A 22,413-nucleotide genomic window follows, 5' to 3' on the forward strand; every position below is an offset into this window, starting at 1 on the left:
TCACACACATCATACTACATGTATACATACTGAGAGTTGTGTACATTACATTGTACTATACTGACAGTGGTATCTCACTTACATTGTACTCTTATGATACAGCTATATATACTTTCTTTATATTTTTCTATTATGAGTTTGTTGCCTTCATTTTCAGCAGTTGTACTTGGAAAAACCATTGTAAGCATAAATGACCTTTTGGACCAAAAAGAAATCAACAACAAACAATTCCTCTGATTTTTTTATGATCTGCATTGCATAATTTACAGCTCATATACATTAATTGTAGAAAAGGGATGGGGTGTTGGATTTGTGTAATGAAAAATTGAAAGTGACAGAGTCATCTACAACTAAACCTTTGATCAATATCAGATTTAACATTCAACAGGAAGGTGAAAGTACAGATGACTAAAACATATAAATGTATGACAGGGAAGTCATTACTTAGTACCGAGTGACAATTCCATGACAACCTCTTTATCAGACAAGTAATTATGTGCATCTCCAGTCAATAACTAGTATGTTAAAACAAACACCTTCAACCTTACAAACCAGCCGTACTAGGTAACATCTATAGAGGTATTAGAGGATATATAGAAGTATTAGAGGATAAATAGAGGTATTAGAGGATATATAGAGGTGTTAGAGGATATATAGAGGTATTAGAGGATATATAAAGCTATTAGAGGATATATAGAGGTATTAGAGGATATATAGAGGTGTTAGAGGATATATAGAGGTATTAGAGGATATATAAAGCTATTAGAGGATATATAGAGGTATTAGAGGATATATAGAGGTATTAGAGAATAAATAGAGATATTAGAGGATATATAGAGGTGTAAGAGGATATATAGAGGTATTAGAGGATATATAGAGGTATTAGAGAATATATAGAGGTGTTAGAGGATATATAGAGGTATTAGAGGATATATAGAGGTATTAGAGGATATATAGAGGTATTAGAGGATATATAGAGGTATTAGAGGATATATAGAGGTATTAGAGGATATATAGAGGTATTAGAGGATATATAGAGGTATTAGAGGATATATAGAGGTATTAGAGGATATATAGAGGTATTAGAGGATATATAGAGGTATTAGAGGATATATAGAGGTATTAGAGGATATATAGAGGTATTAGAGGATATATAGAGGTATTAGAGGATATATAGAGGTATTAGAGGATATATAGAGGTATTAGAGGATATATAGAGGTATTAGAGGATATATAGAGGTATTAGAGGATATATAGAGGTATTAGAGGATATATAGAGGTATTAGAGGATATATAGAGGTATTAGAGGATATATAGAGGTATTAGAGGATATATAGAGGTATTAGAGGATATATAGAGGTATTAGAGGATATATAGAGGTATTAGAGGATATATAGAGGTATTAGAGGATATATAGAGGTATTAGAGGATATATAGAGGTATTAGAGGATATATAGAGGTATTAGAGGATATATAGAGGTATTAGAGGATATATAGAGGTATTAGAGGATATATAGAGGTATTAGAGGATATATAGAGGTATTAGAGGATATATAGAGGTATTAGAGGATATATAGAGGTATTAGAGGATATATAGAGGTATTAGAGGATATATAGAGGTATTAGAGGATATATAGAGGTATTAGAGGATATATAGAGGTATTAGAGGATATATAGAGGTATTAGAGGATATATAGAGGTATTAGAGGATATATAGAGGTATTAGAGGATATATAGAGGTATTAGAGGATATATAGAGGTATTAGAGAATAAATAGAGCTATTAGAGGATATATAGAGGTATTAGAGAATATATAGAGGTATTAGAGGATATATAGAGGTATTAGAGGATATATAGAGGTATTAGAGAATATATAGAGCTATTAGAGGATATATAGAGGTATTTCTATAGACAGAAGCTGCCCATCTACAAGTACATGTATTACACGAGCCTGCTACAAGCTATGTCTTGTATGTATTATAATTTATTAATGGAACAATATACAGTGTACCTAAATACACCAGTAATGGTGTTGAGTCCTCTCTCATACATAACACATTAGGTTTTATAGAATTATATAAATTATAAAAAAAATGAAATACTATATATCACAGTTGGCAATCATCAACATATTTTACTGAACCAAGTACTGTTCATTACCAAATAATTAGTGAAATAGATCTACTGTGAATATTGATGGATTAGGTTCTCAGTTAAAATGAATACCTTTCCATTTTCAATCATAGCTTTTGTATTTGTACCAAAACTTGTTGAACACTTTTGTTAGGCCCCTAAGCAACAACCTTGACCTTGAAATATGACTTTTACATTCAACTGGTGGGAAGAGATCGCATGATGTTAGGATTAACATGGCAAGTCTACATAAAATACCCAAGTACACTGTATCATGGTTCAAGATCATGTGACTCTTTAAATAATATTGTTTGTAGCTTTAAAACACATCTGACCACTGTCATCTTCAAAAAGGTCTAAATCATTTAAACATACCTACAGGCCAAATATATCATGACCATGAGTCTTTGAAGTTTTGAGAAGGAGCCGTTCCAGAAAAAGTTTATCGCAGAACAGAATGACAATGAATGCTGCACCATGTCATAAGTTTACAGGCACATGTAAGCTATAACCAAGCTGAGCAGGATATCACAAGCTAGATGTACCCATCACTGAGATTTTGACCTTGACAGTGTTGTAATGTAGTATGTAACATGCATTGTATCCATGCTACGTGTTTGAAGATTCGTTTAGCCTAAGTTAATGTCGTACAGACCTTTGTACAAAGGCTTAAGTCAGTCCGTATAAGCAAACCTTAAAGTTTCAGCAAACACGATCTTGTCATAATGCTTGTATTTATAAAGATTTGGTCATCAAACAATTTGCAGAAGAACACCGAGTTGACTTTTGACTTATTGAAGTAACCATCTGTGGAAGGAAATGTTCATCAAAAAATATCAAGGGGTTCAGCTATCTAACAGCACAGAAATGCATTGTAGTGATATTTGACCTCTTGCCGTGACCTTGACCTTTAGGATACATATATGCCACAATATTTTGTCACAGAATACATTGTCTTGTTAGAGAACACATAACTATGAAGTTATACCATATCATGTTCAGTAGGGTAGGTGCTAGTCAAGAAAACTGTGGCTTGCAATTTGTTGGTAGGTAAAACAAAATAGACATACAGAACTACAATTGTGGTCTGTATTACAGCTGCTGTCCGTTTGACCCTGACCATGATCTCCAACTTACAGTAGCTCTTGATTGACATCTGTGCCCAAACCAGGAATCGAAGCTGCTGTCTTGAATCGGTCTTAGTGTACAGAAATACAGGTATAAATGATACTGCTAGATAATAGAGAGATGGGTACACTGTTTGAGGGGTATATTTACTGTACTAATCTTAGCTTTATAATCAATACATCCACCAAGCGGCACAGATCTGCGAGAAGCATTAATTACCATAAGTATACGATCACACTAAATTAGCTTGATGGTGATTGATTTTAACAGGTTCGAAACCCAAAGTTCTATTTGTAGCAAAGTGACCATCAAAAATCAATAGTCATTGTCTTCAGTCTAATGTGTTTCTGATGGATTTTACAAAGATATAAACCTTGCATACTCAGAAATAACCAACAAGTTCCACTTCTCAGCAGATTGTCATGGACATCATACAATATTGTGCATGCCAGCTGGTACCTCCTATACATGTATGTTATCAAATCAACACTGAGTGGGGTCATATGATCTTTGCCGTCTTGCAATGCCAGACTTTGAACAACAAAGATATTATGAACAGCAACAGATAATGATTCTAACTTGGGATCCTCAAACTTAATATGAACTCTGAAACCAACTGAGCCAGCTTCCTATTCTGCTATATCAACATTCCTCCTTTCTTCAACAAAAAATCTTTGACCTTGAAGAAGTACCTTTTACCACTCACGTTGGGTTTATTTACTAGGTGTAAAATATACAGGAGTGTGAAAACAGCCAGACTAAGATTTCAGGGTGGCTACCTTCAGAGGGTCACCACTGTCCAGAGTTAAAACCATCAACAGGCTATCACTAATCAGGGGCAAGTACCTTCAGGGGGTCATCACTGTCCAGGGTTTAAACCTCCAGCAGGCTATCACTAATCAGGGCAAGTACCTTCAGGGGGTAATCACTGTTCAGGGTTTAAACCTTCAGCAAGCTATCACCAATCAGGGCAAGTACCTTCAGGGGTTCATCACTGTTCAGGGTTTAAACCTTCAGCAGGCTATCACTAATCAGGGCAAGTTCCTTCAGGGGATCATCATAGTCCATGGTTTAAACCATCAGCAGGCTAACACTAATCAGGGGGGATACCTTCATGGGTTCATCACTGTCCAGGGTTTAACCCTCCAGCAGGCTATTACTAATCAGGGCAAGAACCTTCAGGTGGTCATCACTGTCCAGGGTTAAAACCATCAGCTATCACTAATCAGGGCAAGTACCTTCAGGGGTTCATCACTGTTTAGGGTTAAAACCATCAGCAGGCTATCACTAATCAGGGCAAGTACCTTCAGGGGGTCATCACTGTTAAGGGTTAAAACCTTCAGCAGGCTATCACTAATCAGGGCAAGTACCTTCAGGGGGTCATCACTGTTCAGGGTTAAAACCTTCAGCAGGCTATCACTAATCAGGGCAAGTACCTTCAGGGGGTCATCACTGTTCAGGGTTAAAACCTTCAGCAGGCTATCACTAATCAGGGCAAGTACCTTCAGGGGGTCATCACTGTTCAGGGTTAAAACCTTCAGCAGGCTATCACTAATCAGGGCAAGTACCTTCAGGGGGTCATCACTGTTCAGGGTTAAAACCTTCAGCAGGCTATCACTAATCAGGGCAAGTACCTTCAGGGGGTCATCACTGTTCAGGGTTAAAACCTTCAGCAGGCTATCACTAATCAGGGCAAGTACCTTCAGGGGGTCATCACTGTTCAGGGTTAAAACCTTCAGCAGGCTATCACTAATCAGGGCAAGTACCTTCAGGGGGTCATCACTGTTCAGGGTTAAAACCTTCAGCAGGCTATCACTAATCAGGGCAAGTACCTTCAGGGGGTCATCACTGTTCAGGGTTAAAACCTTCAGCAGGCTATCACTAATCAGGGCAAGTACCTTCAGGGGGTCATCACTGTTCAGGGTTAAAACCTTCAGCAGGCTATCACTAATCAGGGCAAGTACCTTCAGGGGGTCATCACTGTTCAGGGTTAAAACCTTCAGCAGGCTATCACTAATCAGGGCAAGTACCTTCAGGGGGTCATCACTGTTCAGGGTTAAAACCTTCAGCAGGCTATCACTAATCAGGGCAAGTACCTTCAGGGGGTCATCACTGTTCAGGGTTAAAACCTTCAGCAGGCTATCACTAATCAGGGCAAGTACCTTCAGGGGGTCATCACTGTTCAGGGTTAAAACCTTCAGCAGGCTATCACTAATCAGGGCAAGTACCTTCAGGGGGTCATCACTGTTCAGGGTTAAAACCTTCAGCAGGCTATCACTAATCAGGGCAAGTACCTTCAGGGGGTCATCACTGTTCAGGGTTAAAACCTTCAGCAGGCTATCACTAATCAGGGCAAGTACCTTCAGGGGGTCATCACTGTTCAGGGTTAAAACCTTCAGCAGGCTATCACTAATCAGGGCAAGTACCTTCAGGGGGTCATCACTGTTCAGGGTTAAAACCTTCAGCAGGCTATCACTAATCAGGGCAAGTACCTTCAGGGGTTCATCACTGTTAAGGGTTTAAACCTTCAGCAGGCTATCACTAATCAGGGCAAGAACCTTCAGGGGGTCATCACTGTTCAGGGTTTAAACATTCAGCAGGCTAAACTAATCAGGGCAAGTACCTTCAGGGATCTTCACTGTTCAGGGTTAAAACCTTCAGCAGGCTATCACTAATCAGGGAGGCTACCTTCAGGTGGTTCATCACTGTTAAGGGTTTAAACCTTCAGCAGGCTATCACTAATCAGGGCAAGTACCTTCAGGGGGTCATCACTGTTCAGGGTTAAAACCTCCAGCAGGCTATCACCAATCAGGGCAAGTACCTTCAGGGGGTCATCACTGTTCAGGGTTAAAACCTTCAGCAGGCTATCACTAATCAGGGAGGCTACCTTCAGGTGGTTCATACTGTCCACAGGGAATACATTCAGGGGCTCACCACTGGTTTGGAGCAATACCTTCATGGATCGTTACTGCTCAGGGCCAATACCTTCATAGGGATGATCTTGATCAGGGTTAATTCCTTTAGAGGGGTGCCACTTCTCTCGGGTGATACTTACATGGCGTCATCTTTTTCTAAATGTGTTAATACCTTTAGAAAGGTACCACAGTTTTTAAGCTATACATTATGGAAGGTGCCATCAATCTTTAGCAATACTTTCAAGGTATAATCATACTTCAGGGGCTATATCCATCAACTGGAGGAACCTAATCAATTACACTGATGATCTCCACAACCTAAGCAGGTTTTTTAGTTAAAGTGATGCATGCATGTAACTTGGAGATGCAAAGTGTCAGAAATATATGAAGTTAAAGGAAAAAGGCATGTACATGATCATCAACAGTGTAAATAAAACACTGAAATCTATGACCAGATACTAATGACCAGCGAGTTCTGAATACCTGTAGATGGATGGCAGTTCTCGCCAAAACCTTTTGTAAGGCATATGATTATATGATACAGGCTTTGTAACTTATGTTGTGTACAGCTGTCTGAATTCTATATTTAATCTGTCCTTTTCCCAATTTTAATGATATTGTCAAAATATGCCTTTTTCACAGTATTGTCTGTTTTATATTTAAATTCACACACAAAAAATGTTGCTTATTGATTCGGATGGGTCAATAGTGAGTTCAGCATAAATTTACTTGTATTTGTAGCCAACACGAAACATAACGTATGTTTAACATGCTCATATGATGAAAGGTCCAGAACAATATTGCTGTTGTAGCTAGTATTAAATAATCAAATAAGCAATATTTTGCTGGGTTCATAACTTTGCCTTTTCTACCTAAACACATGAGTTTTGCAGCATTTAACTGCAAAATGAAAAATAGTCACTGGCATATTTCTGACTTCACACTTGCATGCATGAAAGCTATATATGGGAAATGGCAAATATGAGACAACATACTATCTGATCTTTTTCAATAGAACAAAACTTCTGTAACAGCTAGATATAATAATTAATATGACGGGAAAATACTGCCTTAATTACTGCCAAGCTAGCTTTTCCAGTGATGCGATATAACCCAGGGACACGCTCACTAGTTCAGCAATGTCGAGCAAGGTCAGAAATTGGATGGGTGACCGCCCGCATGTTAGATTTGGTTGCAGCGGTGGGATTCTGTGATTCATGCATGTATATATATAAGGCCAGTTACCGGTAGTTAGGGAAGGTGCACATGCATTGATACACAGGAAGGACCTACAGGATTCGACCCCAGGCCAAGTCTCGTCCCGGGACTTTTCGGAGGGGGAATAGTGTAACAGCTAGCTAGGTACATGTGGGGAAATACTGCCTTACTGGCAAGCTAGATGGTGATGCGGTATAACCCGGGGGGGGGGGGACCCGTTCACTAGTTCAGCAACATCGAGCAAGGTCAGAAGTTGAATGGGTGACCGCCCACAAGTTACACGTCACAAAAATAACCCAACATATCATTGCCACAACATGTAATAATAAAAACAACACTTTTGGAAGCCAACATGAATATTGAGATGAGCAAAGACTACTGTACAGAACAGTATATCACAGAATTAGCTATCTAAGTCTGTGGGTGTATCTAATATTTAAGGAATAAAACCTAATCAGCAGTTCAGCATTGTGTACAAGTTTAGAATTTCCTGTGATATCTTATACATCACCCCTAACAACAGCGTAGTGACTACATATGCACATTATGATTACTCAGGTGATTATTGACCACCGACCACAATATTGACAGCTCGACCCAATGGCTTCACGGAGAAACCATTACACATCAAGAAAATAGCACTGATGCTTAATTCATTCTACAGATAAATGTTATGGAAATCGTTCACGAAATGATGTCATCAGTGTGAAAATGGATGGACTCAACATCTGAGATGAATAGACCTCGAACACAAAAACATCACAACAATGACCTGCCTCCTTTGACAGGTCACGGGAGTGCGGTTCGTGTTCTAGGTGATATTTTTGAGAATATGGAAACAAAATTCACCATAAAAATCTGCCTTTGTCCCGTAGGTAAGGCATGCCTCAATTTCTAGTTCCGTCTGGCCTCAACAGCGACGATTGCAAGTCAGGTTTTGTCGTAGACAGACACCGAATACCAACAGTGGTTCAGGCATTCTCATTCTGATCGATCTATGAAAACATGGACGAATTTCCTGTGAAGAATGACGTCATCAAAACGTGTGCTTCCTTGCTGTGGCCCTAAGAAATCGATGATAGATGAATCATTTTCAGCAAATTAAATACAATTTCCTGGTATCCATAAAACTGCAACGATATCTATTTTATCTATTTCATCTGTTTAGTGATCATGAGTCAGTCGTGTTTAACACCTTTCTTTCAATCTAAGCGTGTAGATTTTGTATTCGGGACTTATATTTTACATGTAGAATACATATAGATGTACATGTATGGATGCTAAAAACTACTGACCTTTTTAGTAATGACTTAACACTTTCAAGTTGTTTACTCTATACTACGCTTTGCTAATATATATGTATCTTCATGTTCAGCTGATGTTAAGTCTTCTATATGTAGACATATATGACGAGGGCTTATATCACGGACTTGGATAACATCTAATTCCGTGTTTATATATAGGACTGACAAAGCCTCTGCCCTCAGCTCTGTATAATCAGAGACGTATAATTAAAAAAGAAGAAGATACAATTATATAATAATTATATGACATCATTAATTTATGGACATGCAATGTATCACCTCATCGACATTTTAGATGACAAATATGCATATTTGTATTGCTAATTATAGACAATAATAGCATAGGCTGTTTAACTTCTTTTATTCAGTATCGGGTTTACTATGATATGTGGAAAAAACGAATATATAATATGTTTCTACCTAAAAGTGACTCACAATCTATTATTGTATTGTAGAGACGTATAATACATTATTATACATGTATTATACGTCTCTGTGTATTTATCTAAAAAAAATCTTGTTGTCCTCAATCAGAGAATAAACCTTACATATGTGCTGAGCACCTATTTTAGAGGCCGTTAAAGATCATTCTTTTAACAAAATATGCATTATAATATGTGAGTTTCCCTGATTTTAAATGCGTTTTTAACACAAGCGAGTGGAGGTAAAACAATTCCAGCAGTTGAACTTCATCATCGTCATCATCATCATCATCATTATATCATCATCAGCTCAAATATAAACCGTATTCTTAGAAAGTGGCTCTGATCACTGCCATCCAAACCTCAGGCATGTACAATTAAAGCGTTTTCATTGGTAACCCTAAGATGGAAAGTTTAAACCTCCATCCGAGAGATGTTATTGTTAGTCGGTCCAAGTGCAACAATATGCGATATGTACAAAATCGACTGGTAATCAATGTCGTTTTTATAGTGTTATGCAAGGCTATGGTGTTTTATTTCTAGAAATATCAAAATCGATGAAAGAAAAAGATTAGTACACCATTTAATTCTAACTAAATTAATGACTTGGTGTTAAAATGACAAGTAACACAGACAAAAACAGTGACGAAATGTACGGAGCTCGGGAAGGAACATGGTGAAAAAATGATAAACCGAGATCTCGATTGAGATCACGGACACAGTATTACTGACTCATTCCCAATCTCACCTCAAGGTGGTATTCTTTTTCTCTTATATCCTCGAGTTACCGGTTTCCGCGCACTTAAGAAGCATCCGCGATTTCGTACTCATAATAATAATAATAATAATATTTATTCGGTAAAAGCAAGATACAGGTACAAATATCACATATGATCACAGATTTCAATTGCATAATAATCACAGATTTATCACAGTATTTAGCTCATCACATCAAAGTTAATATCACAAATTTTGGAGCACTATAATTACAATGTATCTGTTTGACTAAGCTTTAACCTAGGATATCCCATGAAAGCTGGGTGGCAGCTTATTTCCAATGGGGTCCTCTAGTATAGATCTTAATTACTTAGATAACAAAAGGTCCTAAGGATTTGACCTTATAATATGAATATAAGATGGTATAATTTCTCGTAATAATATATATATGAATAGAATAAGTTGTAATTGGTCAAATATGATGATGATATATTATTTCATCAAAATAAGATGTTATTTTATTTGACGGTATAAGATGGAGTTGTCATTAGCAAATATGATTTCCTTCTGATAATATATATATGTGGGGCTATGCATGATGTTGTTTCACTTGTAATATTAAAATATCAGTTATATGTATCACTGTACATATCATAATGCAAGATGATGTCATTCTTGCAGATATTAAGTAACAATATAAGATATACATTTATACTGTGGTACTTGTGTGTAGAACAGACAACAGGTGGTTGGACAATCCCTACCAACCTATTATCTGTCTAACAAATTATAGCAATTTGGGGTATAATACATATATAATTAATCTTTTAATAAAATAAAGATTGAGGATGATGGTAATATCGGCAGAAATCTGTTGAAATTACGGAAGACTGTCATAAACATGTATACAATCTACTAAAGGAAACAAAACAAAAATAGCAGCATAAAACTGTATTTAAAAAAAATCAGAACAAATAATTTTTAGCAAATTTCTCCCGTCGGAAGTAGGCGTCATATGTTTCCGTGTGTCTACTTTGATTTAGTGTTCAAAGAAAGATAACTCGAATACACTAAAAAGAAATTCTCTACAGTGACCTGCACAAAAGCTTCGTTTGGAATAGAATACATTTTTTTTTATCTTTGATCGTCAAATTAATTATCAAAACATGGTTTTTTTTTAATTTTACATTTTTAATTATTTTTTCAAGATTTCAAATTGAACGGANTATCTTTGATCGTCAAATTAATTATCAAAACATGGGTTTTTTTGAATTTTACATTTTTAATTATTTTTTCAAGATTTCAAATTGAACGGATTCATGTAATTTTATAAATTTATTTATTTAGTTATAATATGTTTCTACCTAAAAGTGACTCACAATCTATTATTGTATTGTAGAGACGTATAATACATTATTATACATGTATTATACGTCTCTGGTTGATGGTTAGTTATTTCTCATTATGTTCTGTTTAAAATTGGTGAAAATTGGAAGTTCATTGCATTACAAGGTTTACGTTTCATTGAAAACACTGTTTATCGATATAAGAATGAAGTGAATGAAGTGGAAAAAAACACGGCGATGAGATGTGGCCTCATTTGCATACGACATTTTCGTACATTTGTCAGACTACAAAAAAGACTGGTTCATGAATGAAATATATCACCGTTTTTTCAGGTATGGGTTCATTTTGAGCAAGATAAAAAGTGCATTAAGCAAAACTGCATATTTATGCGTGTTTTTTAATCAGTGATTAATTCTTATGTTTTCCGGACGAACTTCTGGTATTTTTTGTGTCAGTTTTCAGACGATGGCCGAACGTCTAAAATATCCTTGTGTTGTGTCCAGCAGGTCACGTAGTTACGAGATATAGCTTGATATAATGGCTGCGCGGAAATACATAACGCGCGGAAACTGGTTTAATGCATTGTTGCCGTGACGTTGATGTATTGTTGACGTGACGTCATACAATATTGTTATGAACAGGGGAATCCGTCTCAACCGTAGGGTGAATCTTCTAGGTAGAATCTTCCCCTACCTTGAGGGTGTGACATAGAATTTTCCCACCATTTACGAGTTTCTGAATGGAAAAATAAAATATGATACATTCTCTATTTGCCTCAAGCAGTGAGCTAGTCATTATTCGGTTTTATCTTTCATTAAATTAAAATCCTGTTGTTATTTTCCTGAAATATCGTTAACCAATAAATCATTTAATCCTTATGTCGAACACAATCTTTATTTAACACTATCTTATAAGACAATGACGAGTAAAGCTGGTACACTTCTGTACTCTGTACGCAATGCTGATTTTGAAGTTTTATAGCGACAGAGCCTCGAGTTAGACATCCAAAAAACATCACCCCACGGATTGGAGATTTCTCTGCCACACCCTCAATGTAGGTGAAATCTCCAACCCATGGGATGATATTTCGAATGTCTTTCCCTCGGATTGACAGAGAAATCTCCAACCCGAGGGATGATATTCTTGATTGCATTACACGAGGCCCTGCCGAGGGAAAGACATTCGAGATTGTTACACCTCAAGTGAATTTCTAGCTATTTGATTGGTTGGGAGAAAATTAAACAAAAATCTCTGTCACCCTCCGAAAATACATTGGTTTTACGGGGCGCGGGTGATATTGCCATGAGACAGTGAAAAATATCACATGCGCAAAAAATGTGCGTGCACCGCTTCGTTTCCCCACCGTGATGGTCACAAGAACGTTTGACGGCAACAGCCAATTTCATCAGGCGCCGGTGCGATAGCGATTGTAAACAGCAGACTATCAACAAACAAGATGTCATTATCGAGGTTTGCTGCCGTTTCTGAGCTACATTGACTTTTGGTGTAACAAAATAGATATTACATTCATTAGCAGGTGACAGTGAATATTGTCAACCCTCAAAAACCCATTGTCACCCTCGGCTTCGCCTCGGGTGACAATGGTTTTCTCGGGTTGACAATATTCTCTGTCACCTGCTAATGAATGTAATATTTATATAATGTCATCCCGAGGGTTGGAGATTTCTCTATCACACCCTCAAAGTGGAGGATGATTGTTTTACTCCTATCCTGTTTGGACTTTCACTCACAATTCCGCCGACAAGCGGTGATTGCATGAAAAAATAAGTGTTGATTGCATGTTTTTCCAGCAAATTCAGAAATGTTTTGCATGGTCTGCTACTGTTGACGTGACGTCAATGCATTGATGACTTGACGTCATACAATTGTTATGACTTAGATCGCGTCATTCTGCACCAGACTATCACTCCCGAGGGGGTGACTAATAGAATCTTCCCCTACCTTGAGGGTGTGACAGAGAAATCTCCAACCCGAGGGGTGATGTTTTTTGGTTGTCTAACCCGAGGATCTGTGGAGGGTTAGACAACCAAAGAAATCACCCCGAGGGTTGGAGATTTCTCTGTTACATCCTCAAGGTAGGGGATTATTGTTTTTTCTCCCATCCTAATATTTCAGTCACAGCTTCACCGACATTAGTCTGCCATGTTTGTAAACAAAACACATGTGGGTATGCATATCGTCATTCACTTTTGATGCCGTCACAATTACCGATGACGCATTTTAATGATGTCACAATTGAACACGTGCTAATCGACACGAGGCTATCTCCCCCTAGGGGGTAACAAGCTGATCTTTCTCGGCTAAAACGGGAGACACACATTCCAAGATGGAAGAAAAACTGATTTTTTCTGTATGTCTTACGGTAGGGCTGAGTCGGGGGGGGGGGGACTACCCCAATCATAATAATTGTATGATGTCGAGTCAACAATTCACCAACGTCATGTGAACAATGAACCTGTAACGTCAACTTTGCCGGGTAAGAGAACAACGAATCAGTCACCCTCCGGAGGTGAGATGGGGTATATCAACCCTCGGGGAAAGATGCTTAAAATACCAAACACTCAGCAAGCCTCGAGTTTGGCAACTTAAGCATCTTTCCCCTAGGGTTGAGATTCCCTTATCTCACCCAAGGGGCTGAAATATTCCGTAAATCTTTCACTGACCGGAAATGTGGATTCACACGTAGTCGCGTCCTTTTCTTTCTGCCACGGCATGACTGTTCTTTTTCATTGGTATGAGATCTTCCTCGTCTGACGACTCTCAGGTTTTCCGGCTACCAGGTTCTTGATACTGACTGTCATCCGTACAAGATTATCAAGATCAAACAATTCCAACTCATAATCTTAATTGTATCCTAGGGATAGTTTAGGGTTAATTTTCCGTTGTCTGTTTGACAATCGAAATCTTATTCCTAAGTTCATCCTCTTTTTGAACACGTCGTTCAGCCTTGCCTTTCCGACCTGGAGTTTTGCTACGTGTCTTGACTCGCCGACTTGCATGGCTGGCTTTCTTTGTGATTTCGTCATCCTCCATCCCCTTGTTGTGTCCCTGCAGGTAGGAATTATTGTACCTGCTGCCCCCATTGCATGATCGTAAGAGGCGACTAAATTTGGGATCTTATCTTTTCTCTTCTTTTTAAACAACTTTCTTCTTTCTAAAGTCTCCCTTGACAATGCCTCACTTTTGGTCTTTAGTTGAGCGTTCGCCCCTCTGTCCCCTGGCCGAAACATACCAGAGTTTGTAAAAATGGTAGTGTCTACTCCTGCTTAACGCTCAGCAATTTAGAAGTGAGACGACTGGTTCGCCCGTTGTCAGTATAATGTGACCAGGTGGGGTGTCCTGCTGGGTGTCAAACACGAACATAAATTATCTCAGCCCCACAAAACACACAAGCGTACACTACACGTATGCATCTTACACACAGGGGAGGCCGTCCTTAAATGACCATAGCTGTTGATAGGACGTTAAACAATACTAAACCAAACCAAACCAAACCAAATGTGACAACGTTCCAAGCGCTCTTTTAGTTCTGTCAGTAGAGGTGCCAGGACAGCCACCTTTAGTTAAGAAAAAGGCTGAGATTTAGTAATGATGGAGACAAAGCTGTAGTAGACATTATCTTCAGCCAACTTATCGACTCTTTTTGCTATAGAACAGCACGGATAGCCAAAAGGACAGGTCCCACCACTGTCCTTTCTGGCGGCCCGGAGACGTTGACAGAGATTCTGGCATCCGACCGACATCCACTGACGGGTGGTGTCTTTCTGTTCTGGATATCTGTAGGTGTGTCACCAGGTTTATCTGCTTCATTTATTATCTGGAACTCGTTGATGAGTTCAGGATAATTCCCTTGTATATAGCATCCAGATGATTAAAGAGCTTGTATATGACTTTGACAGCTTGCTCTGCTAGTTGGATCTGCTATCTTGTTCTCAACATCAGACACACGTTGGACAAGAATGTGTGAGAGTCTGGTAAACGCACCGTGGTCCTAGGGATGTAGCCACCTGTTCCTTCATCCAGTTTACATTTTAGAGTTTAAGGAGCGCAAGGCGCATGTCTCTGGCGAATATGAAGTCTGACTTGGCTCGCGGTCTTAGTCCTTCACTGAACACCACATTGATACTACCCTGTACATGTACCACAATGTATTCCACCCCTGATGTCATACACAGAAGTAAGATTGTCGACTATCCTCAGCTGACATGTCGGCGCTTTTAACTGTGAACTATTCCCACAGAACTTCCATCACAATGCTACCCGGGTCACCTGTTTTCATCAGCTCCATCATCTAGCCTTTATGGGAGGTTAATCTCCATATGTCAGAGCTGACAAGCTCTTTACTATAGCTAGAACACCTGGATCGATGCCTTCAGGAGATATGTACATCTTTTATGCATCAACAACAGCGTCCTTCACATACGATTCCTTGGACCAGATAAGTGGTAACATGCGTCACACTTCCTACATGGCTGAGGACGACCAAATTTGAAGCTAGTCATAAAGAAATCTACTACACACATAGGTCATCCGATCCATCCTCTGATTCTCAACGGGCAACATATTACGAGAACGAATGTCTTTCTCTGTTCCCACGGCAAAGGCCAATGTCTCTCACGTAACAAACAAGCACCTGTTGTTTTGAAACGTCGCTGACCAATCCACGTTTGTACGTTGACCAGCTTCTGCTGCCAGCCATAAGTTAACAATTCTCTGTTTCATGAATAGTTTTTAAGACACTTGATAATGCCTATGCCATCATCTTCAAAAGTTAAGTCTTGGGAACGTTTTCTTTCACTCTGTTGAAAGGCCTCTGGTGTAAAGCTTTGGTAGGTTGCCACCGTTACTGTCATAAACTGATGGACAGCCCACTACTTCTCTTCAATTAGAAGAGACGTTATTCTCTGTGTCACACTGCCCTGACTGTCCTCATCAGTATTACCAGGATAGAAAGGCTTGGTTTGTGATCCTCTTCTGATTCTTCTCGGTGTCCTGCGAATCTCACTTATCATGGAGAGCTTCACTGAATTTTTTCATCTCCATCGCTCGCCAGTAAGTCTCCATCTTTTCTAGTATTTGGTTATCTTGTCAACCATTAAGAACATCCTACTTAATTATCTGTTACAACTTTCAACTTTTTTGCTGTGCTTTTACAATTCTGCTACAATTCTTCTGCTGAAACTTTGCTGCATAGAGGTCACACTTGAAAAAAAATGTTGATAAGCTGAAGGACAAGATAAAGGACTTTTTTGCCGACCTGTCGACTCAGCGATAGCTACTTGCCTTTTACTATTGCTTTCCAACTTTGCAGACCTTGCTCCTGACATAGGCATTTGTGTCATGGACATGGCCATCCAGGATTGATCACACGTGGCCTTGGTTTTGTCACCCAAACCGTTCTTGTTGAGATCTTTAACTAGTATTGCCTCAAACACCAATGCAAGCGCGCAGTTCCTCACGATGTACGGCTCACTGTCGAACTGACAGAGCCATAGATATTGGGCAGAACATATATAAGGATTCTGTTTGCGCTGTCCACCAGGAATGTGAGGAGTATTTCTTGCATCCTCTTGAGCCAGACGCCAAATACCTCTTACAGAACTATTTTGACTTCAACGAAAGCCTAGGTGATGACCAGGAGGATGACAGATGTATAGGTTTCTCTGGCATATGTTGCAAAAGTGGTAATGTTGTTTTAAGCTTTTTTGTTGTTTGTTTTATATATACACATATATATCGATAGTACATCATGACGAAAGAGCTTTGAAGTTAATACATAATAAATGAAATATTTGGAAGTTGCTTGGCATCATAAAATGTTCCCCAACAAGTTGTTAGGAAATGTGGATTATACCTGTAAACTTGAGTTAAATATTTGTCAAATTATTTATGATGACTAATCATTAAAAAACTCAAAATAAGAACTTTTAGATTCTAGAATGAATCATAGTTCAGCAAATTCCCACATCAACCTTGAATATTCAACAGCCTATTGAGTGTGATGATCAAACATTGTACAAACGATTTGCTCAAAAACTAAGTCTGATTTAATTTTTTTTGCCCAATATGGTTCAGCACATTGCTTACACTCCCGGTGCGTCTAATTACCCAATACTACCCAATACTACCCAATACCACCCAATACTACCCCATACGACCCAATTATAGGCCAACTACTCCTTCATTACTGTGAAATATCACCATTGTAGACGTTATTTACTTCCATCTGCCATATTTAATCGGGAAATATGCGATTTGGTGCCGAAAACATCACTGAATGGCGGGTTCGACGATTTACAGGAACGGGCAGAAATCTATTAATTATTATATAGGCCTATACATTAATGAATATCTATATTAGATACATTTAAGTATCATTATCGGGTATAAGATATATTTGATAAAAGGATTGCAATTACATGATCGCCATTCGGGGCAGAATCGGACTAAATTATATATATATTTATATTATTATATCTTTTTTTATCGGGTACAAGATACGTCATGTGATAAAAGGATTGCAACGAATTTAAAAACAGTATTGTATTGATATGGATCGGGCAAGAACGGTCGACGATGTACAGGAACGGACAGAAACGGGGCAGGATCGGACTTATTTATATATATTTATTGTATATATTTAATTATCCTTATCTGGTATAAAGTATATTTGATAAAAGAATTGCAATTACAGGAACGGGGCAGGATCGGACTAAATATATATATATATAAATAAATTGCCAGGCCGAGGTTCCAATTTATGTCTCTGTTTTATTCTATAAAAAAGGGTTGTTCAGAGAATTATATATTACATATATAATAAATATGTATCTGGGTTATTTTCTCATTTATATATATGACATTGTTATTGCGATGTCATAACACCTGAAACATTGGAAATGACATTATGATAACTAAATTTTAATAACTTCATAACTTTTACTCAACTCTTAATAAATAGTATGAATATATTTTGAGTGAATTAATTGGTGTTAATGTGTAGATAACAATCCCATCACGTCTACGATCTTAAAAAAAAAGAAAATACGCAACTTTCCAACTCAAAAAAGGGACATCAATCTGAAAATTAAATATTATTCTAAATGTAAATATAAGTTAATTGAAATACGTGTTTTACGTAAATAAATATTGAAGTCCATATGTTGGATTGTTAGGCCTTATCTGTTATAGAAAAACAATACTGTATATTAATTGTATATGTATGCGCTTTAAGTTTCATTTTTTTTCAAAGGCCGATGTGGTCAAAACTGATTATCTAATTCCGTAATAGTAGACAATAGACTTCTTGTTCCAATGTTCAAGCTGGTTTTAGGAAAGGCTAATCTACAACTGAAAATATATTTATCCTTCATGCTTTAATATCTATATACGTTTCAAAAAGTGAAACGCTATTCTGTTCATTCATTGATTTCAGAAAAGCGTTTGAAACTGTTTGGAAGGAAGGTTTATGGAAGAACTTATTAAAGAATAATATCACAGGAAAGATATTTAATGCTATAATAAATCTGTATGCAAACACTAAATCTTGCGTAAAAACTAGCAATGGTATGACTGATTTTTTCACATGTCACGTCGAAGTGAAAAATATTTAAATGATTTAGAAGAATTTTTCATGCAAAGTAATGTTGACCAACTCCAGTATATTGATAATTTATTTCAAGAACGCATGGGTATATTTGTTAAATTATTTATTCTGCTATATGCAGATAACACAGTTGTTATGTCGGAAACAGCCAAAGGTCTACAGAATGCTTTCCGTGAATTTGAAACTTACTGTACTTTTTGGAAACTTAAAGTTAATCTTAATAAAACTATAATTGTTATCTTTGAAAAAAGTAATTGCACAAAATATTCGTTTTACTCTTTTTGGTGTGAAGAGTTGCAAACACATTACAGATACTCGTTTCTAGGTCTGCTGTTTCATTATTATGGCAGTTTCTGTAAAGCAAGAAAAAAACTTGTTGAACAGGCTCAAAAAGCAATGTATGCATTATATAAAAATAATAAGAAATATTATTTTACCAATTGACCTACAATTAAAATTGTTTGATGTATTAATATCCACAATCCTTTTGTACTCCTCAGAAATTTTGGGGTTTGAAAATACCAATATGATTGAGAAATTACATGTACAGTTTTGTAAAAGAATTTTAAACATACGTAGCTCCACAGCAAATATAATGGTATATTGTGAAACGGGTAGGTACTCGCTGAATATTGAAATTAAATACAAAATTACGTAAAACAAACTTATATGTTAAACAATCTTTCGTTTGTTAGCTTCAATAATAAATTTACCTAACAAATTCAGTTCTTTTACATTGTGTGTATTTATTAATTCGATAAGTTTGAATACAGAAGGTTTTTGCCGGTACTAATTTTTAATATATTTTCTCCTTAGATCTAGATGACGTGGGCAGGTAAATAGAAAATGAAATTCATCTTCTATCTCTATTAGGTCACAGTTACTGCAATATCTATTATTCCTTGCAACATTCCTGTAACTTCCCGTTTCTATTGCAAGATTGTGAGCTGACATACGTAATTTGGTAATCATAATTCGACGTTGTTTTGGTATAAACTTTGTTAAATAAAATTGCAACATCACGGTATCTACCATGTATCTATAGAGATCACATTTACTTGAGATGGCCAACGAGTTGAATAAAGTATATGTGTATACAGTATCTCTGGGAGTCGAATCAAGTTTTCATGTCATTTAGTATTTTGCTTTCGGATGATCAAAGACGTATATATTACGTAATGTAATATATACGTCTCTGGATTGATGTATAAGAAGCGTAACGTAATTCCTTTTATTAATCTATTTAATTTTTACATTACTTAATGACAACCTACTCGTCTACCCTTCATAAGATTGGTCAGGGAACTATATATGGAAAAAATATCTAGCTTGTCCAAAACAGACTATCTGTGAGTTAATCAAGTAATTGAAAGGACTTCGAATCATATACAATCCATATACTTTTTGAATTTCGTAGTATTTGAGTATCTAATTTAACTGAAGGTTCTTCTCCAGCATTGTTATATAATTGATACTGTTATGTTTAACAAAATTGAATAACTAACATTTATGAAAAGTAATTTAAAATTTTCTAAATATTTCCTGCTAAATTTATATATATGATCTTAATAACACCATTTTATGACATGAATAGAATTAATATAGTATCATGTAATTGCAATTCTTTTATCAAATATATCTTATACCCGATAATGATACTTAAATGTATCTAATTAAATATATATATTCATCAATGTATATATAATAATTAATAGTTTTCTGCCCGATCCTGCCCGTTCCTGTAAATCGTCGAACCCCTAGTCACGGCATTTCGGTGATGTTTTCTGCACCAAATCGCATATGTCCAGATAGGATGTGACATATAGAAGTAAATAACTTCAAGAAATGCGATATTTCACAGTAATAAAGAAGTATTGGGTTCATAACTGGATCGTATGGGGTAGTATTGGGTGGTATGGGCATGTATTGGGTCATAGTCACGGCAATTCGGTGATGTTTTCGGCACAAAATCGCATATTTCCCGATAAAATATGGCAGATGGAAGTAAATAACGTCTACAAAGGTGTTATTTCACAGTAATAAAGAAGTATTTGGTTCATAACTGGGTCGTATGGGGTAGTATTGGGTGGTATTGGGTAGTATTGGGTAATTAGACGCGCCCTACACTCCCTATAAATGCCTTAACCTTTTAATAGTTAGCATGTATCAGTATCCTAGTTAAACTATTTCATGTAACCTTTATGAATTTTAAAACTTACACCTAAACCTTAACCAATGCAGACAGGACTACACAAACGTGGTTATTTTTCAAATAGACGAGTTACAATAGATGTTTCAATATTACAAAAGTGTTCGTCTGTGAAGATTTTTCTTTGGTTTGTGTGTGTTTTATGTCCTATTAACAGCTATGGTCATTTAAGGACGTGCCAGGTTTTGGTGGTGGAGGATAGCCAGAGTTCCCCAAAAACACCGACCTACACCCAGTACCTGGCGACTGCCCAACATAGGCCTCAAACCCACGACTCAGTGGTGGAGGGCTAGTGGTAGCAGAGTGTCAGATGCCTTACCACTTGGCCACCGCGGCCTGTCTTTTTTCCCCTGAAGAAAACAGACACTAAGATGCGTAAGTGTGAATACTTATGACACTGGAGCTAGGCAAATGTAGTTCTTATAAATTATTGGTCACATCAAATGTGTTTTTTTTTAATTATTAGCCACAGCAAAAATATCAGTCACTATCATCTCGAAGTAAAGTCTCCGGATATGTTTCTATAACAGCTTTAGCTGAAATCACCCTTTTGAAATTGTTGCCCCTCTTATCACTTCCCGATGATTCATATTTTATAATCGATCTAGTAGTGATCTCATTGCCTGTTCTTATCTGTGCTGGTCTTACATGGCTATCGTTGCAACATTGAAAATCTTCCAAGATTTATTGTATTGAAACATCGGTATGAACAACGACAATGACCAAATACGTCATATCAAAAATATTCCTGTTTTAAGATGTTCTAGCACCCTAATTATAAAAACAAGATGCCCAATGGGCCTGCATCGCTCACCTGGTATTAATCTCACACTTGTAATCTTGAAAGTGGACTAAAATACAGCTACAGGCAGAATATCAGTGTTTGGTTCATAAGAAACTATTAAAAGATTTAAACATATGACGCCTGTGACCTTAAATGTGAACAAGGACATTAGGTTGAAAGTGGGTCAAGGTCATTCATTAGACGAACTTAGTAGCCCTTCATCCCAGCATGCTACAGGCCCAATATCAGTACCCTGGGCTTTTGGTTATTGAGAAGAAGTCGTTTGAAGATTTTACGACATTTTACCCCTGTGACCTTGAAAGTCGGTCAATATCATTTTTATTACTTTGTTTGGCTAATTCCAAGGAAGCCACCAGCCAAATATGATGTCACAAGGCGTTTGAGTTATATTTCAGAAGAAGTCGTTTGAAAGTTATGACATATTTGACCCCTGTGACCTTAAAGGGACATCACGTGAAAAGGCGTTTTTTTTTAATGAATGTATGTATTGTATGCACTTCCACTTATGTTACCTCGCTATCCCCATATTCATAGTCCGTTCCAAATGTCCAGTTTGACCACTTGAATTGTTCGGGAAAGCCCTGCTAA

At 37.2% G+C, this 22,413-nt stretch overlaps 1 protein-coding gene across 3 annotated transcripts in view; it reads right to left on the bottom strand.

Annotated features, from left to right (window-relative positions):
- LOC110450559 (DCN1-like protein 3) overlaps positions 1-8,447 on the bottom strand; it is a 25,478-nt gene extending 17,031 nt beyond the window's left edge. For all 3 annotated transcript variants that reach the window (XR_002462987.1, XM_021498149.1, XM_021498151.1), the window contains exon 1: positions 8,244-8,447. The gene's annotated coding sequence lies outside the window, so the exon portion shown is untranslated. The remainder of the gene's footprint in view (positions 1-8,243) is intronic.
- Between the last annotated feature and the right edge of the window lie 13,966 nt (positions 8,448-22,413).

The sequence above is a fragment of the Mizuhopecten yessoensis genome, unplaced genomic scaffold, assembly GCF_002113885.1.
Source record: "Mizuhopecten yessoensis strain PY_sf001 unplaced genomic scaffold, ASM211388v2 scaffold5325, whole genome shotgun sequence".
NCBI lineage: Eukaryota > Metazoa > Mollusca > Bivalvia > Pectinida > Pectinidae > Mizuhopecten > Mizuhopecten yessoensis.